The 3,630-nt window shown below is 39.9% G+C and overlaps 1 pseudogene; it reads right to left on the bottom strand.

Moving 5' to 3' along the window:
- Positions 1-1,660: 1,660 nt before the first annotated feature.
- Positions 1,661-2,702, bottom strand: LOC148553111 (uncharacterized; annotated as a pseudogene).
- Positions 2,703-3,630: the final 928 nt, after the last annotated feature.

The following is a 3,630-nucleotide window of genomic DNA, read 5'->3' as shown; positions in this document are numbered from 1 at the left end:
TCTTTCAGGAGGCCCAACAACAACAACTCACAATGGAAAAGGTTTGGGAAGCAACCTTAGAATGAGCAAGCTTGTGCTAGGTGCGGAAGTCACCATCCAGGAGCCCCATGCAAGGCCGGATGGGAGTTGTGCTATTCTTGTGGTAAAGCGGGGTATAAAGCCGCAAACTGTCCGGAGAAGCAGAAGCAAGGTGCAGGGAAAGCACATTAGTCTGGTCAGGTGTTCACCACCTCGGCTGTTGGTGCCGAGGGATTCGAGACACTTATCGAGGTAACTGTGAAATGGCTAGTCAAATTTTAAATGCTTTATTTGATTCGAGAGCCACGCATTCATTCATTGCATTTGAAATAGCTAGTGAGTTAGGATTGAAGATTGTAGTCTTAGGTTATGACCTAAAGATGTATAATGCCACCCATAAAGCCATGATAACTAGGCTAGGATGCCCGCAAATTTCATTTAGGGTCCAACAACGTGATTTTATTCATGATTTAATCTGTTTGTCGATGACCGGTCTTGATCTTATCTTGGGTTTGGACTGGTTATCTAAGAATCATGTTTTACTCGACTGTTCTGCAAAGTCGGTGTACTATGCATAAATATATGCATAAATATGCATAAATATGCATTAAATATGCACTAAGTAATGCCCTAAATATGCATAAAATCATGGTTAAATAATGGACATATAGAATGGAACAAACCAAAGATTGCAATCATAGAGAAGAAAACACACAAGAATAAAAATCATGGTTAAATAATGTAACCATGCAATTAAGCTCAAAAACTCATGGATTGTGTGTTCTTAGCTCAAAAACCATATTCCAAACCATACATATATATCATGCAAGTTTCAAAAAGTTTTAACTCAAATCAATATGAATCTTAAATGCCTGTTCTTAGAAAAATGAATTTCTTGAAATTTTCAACAAATTGACCAACATTTATTATTATATATATATACTAAATTAAATGTTGTGATTATGAAAAGTTATTAAAAAAATTTTAGTTCACTTCCTATTTTCAATCAAACCAATTTCTCATATGCAAAGGGGTAAACTAAGCTCAATAATCCATATTTTTCCAAATCACAACTAATAAACTAAAAGTGCAATTCAAACTAAGAATCTAAGATATATATACAAGCCAAAGTACAAAATGCAATGAAGTAAAAATAAACACAAGTACAATAAAGTAAAAATGTGCAAGTACTAAAAAATAAAACAAAATAAAGCAAAATAGAACAAAAGTCTGAAATGGTTCACCAAAATATAGACTCCGCTGATGATGGCGTCCTCCCCACACTTAAATAACAGCATCGTCCTCGATGCTCCTCAAATCAAGTCGAGTGAACGAGGTCAACGTCTGCATCTCTATCGTCGCCTGTCGAAGGATGTGCCTCTGGCTCTGTCGGCTGTGGTTGTGCAGGTGCCTGTGGCTCTGTAGGATGCTCAAGCTGAGTCTCCTCTTGCTGCGCCTCCTCCTGTTCATCCTCCTCCTCCTCAGAGTGCTCCAAAGGTGTGCCAGGCTCAGAGGGGATGTCAGTACGTCCCGAAGTCACAATCAGCTTTAGATGTGCATAGCGTCGCTTGTTGCGATGCTCTGACTGCTCATAGTATCGCTGATTGCAGCGCTCCATCTGATCAATGCGCTCAAAGAGGCACTACACAAGATGGTAGACCAGTTGTGATGTAGATGAAGGTGCTGCTCGAGATGGTGCAGATGGTCCTGCTGCAGCTGAAGAAGTAGTCGGCTCAGTAGCTGCTGCTATGGCTGCTCGGTCTCTGCACCAGGCTACTGGACGGTCACGAAACCAGTCACCCCAAGGGATAACCTTCTCCTTACAGTGAGCGGCTGGTGCCCCATCGCCCTGCTCCCAGGGTACCTCAACCCGGTGAGCTAGCTGTGTGACCAAACAAGCGAATGGTAGGTTACCTCTGATATTGGCCCGGTACATGTATCTCCTGATGAGTCGTGGAAGGTACAGCTCCTTCCCCTCTAAGACACACCAAATCAGAACTATCATATCAGCCGGGACTTCAGTAGAATGAGTACTGGGCATGACATAGGTATATAGAATCTGCTGCCACAACTTGGCTTCTCGTCAGATAGTCGAACTTAATGCTTCGCGGGGTCTCTTTCTTGGATCCTTGCTCCCAAGGGGCATCAAGAAGGGCAACCGTACGATGCACTGCGTCCCAATCAAAAATCATGCATTTAATATCCTCCTTAGCCTAATGGAAGGCATCCGTATCACTGATCATAGGCTGAAGGTGAAGGATGTCCTCAATAGCCTGCTCTGTAACCAGAATCTGTCTGTCTCTGAGATGAATTGCATCAAGGGTCGCTCGGTAGTAATTGCAATAGAATTTTTGGACCCAAGACTCGTTCACTCGCACTATCTCTCTGTCCAAAAATACCCAACCCCTCTCCTCAATCCGACGCTCAGTATACTGTTTCAGATCGGAGGGTACAACTAGTCTCCTTTTCACAATGAGGTTCCGCTTAGAAAAGTGCTCAAATCTGAGATCATAGTATAGGTTGGAAAACTTATATAAGTTGTTAGAAGGTATAGCTTGGTCAGCCTTCTCCTTCTCATTAAGTTTCCGCTCAGATAAGCCTAAGGTCATTGGCTCAGTGGGTGCCTGTGACCTTTTCCTCTTATTGGAGGTGACCTTCGCTCTGCCTTTTCCTCTGTCAGACATCCTGAAAACAGAAATTACAGGATATAAAATATTAAATAAAGCAGAGAAAAGAAAAATAGGTAAATAAGCAAGCAGACAGAAAGCCAGAAATAGAAGGGTATTAACCTAACTTAAAACAAAATTAAAAACAGAAAAGAGGTTCAAAATCACTTGGTTAATCAAGGTTCTATTTGACACAGAATTTTGTCAAGGGAAGCAAAGAAGAGGTGAAAATGCTAGCCGACCAATTCATGAATTGAATTTGGCAGTAATCAAGTAGGAATAAAGTCAAAATGTGCCAAATTTAGTTCACAATTGGAAATTAATAGTATAAAGATTTTAGAAAAATTCAACAGCATTCTGGCAGTAATTTGGACGTTCCCGGATAAAAACAAGCAGTAAAATTCAGCCCATATGAATTCAAAATAATTTAAACAAAATCAACAACCAATATATCATATGAACTAAGCAAACAAGCCATCATGTCAAAATAGTAGCAATAATTAGGAACACAGCAGCAGGGGATGACACAGATTTAGCAAAGAAGGAATTCAGTATCAACAGCAAGTACAGAGCAGCAATGACAACTTAAATTCAATCATTAAAGTAAGAGTAAAGCAACAACAAAATTGTCATTGCTGCAACACAGTGCAGAAATTTCTCGTATCAAATAACAAATCTCAGCAAGAACATAGCAACATAAACACTATACAGCATCAGGAATCTAGTATCAAGAAAGCAAATCAACTCAGATAAGAACTCAGCAATTTCAGATAAGACTCAGCAACGTCAATAAACCAAATCAGCATAGGGCAAGTCATTACCAGCAACAAACAAATCACTTTCAAATAGAAAATTAACAAATACTAACATCAGTAAGAACCAAAATAGCAAAATCTTCCAATAGCAGCATGAATCAAAACAAACCTAAATCCACTATAAAATCAAT

Source organism: Arachis ipaensis, chromosome B7 (genome assembly GCF_059453495.1).
Source record: "Arachis ipaensis isolate K30076 ecotype BB chromosome B7, ASM5945349v1, whole genome shotgun sequence".
In the NCBI taxonomy this organism is placed as follows: Eukaryota; Viridiplantae; Streptophyta; class Magnoliopsida; order Fabales; family Fabaceae; genus Arachis; species Arachis ipaensis.
The sequence above is the reverse complement of the archived record's forward strand: the minus strand, read 5'-3'. Positions and strand labels throughout refer to the sequence as shown.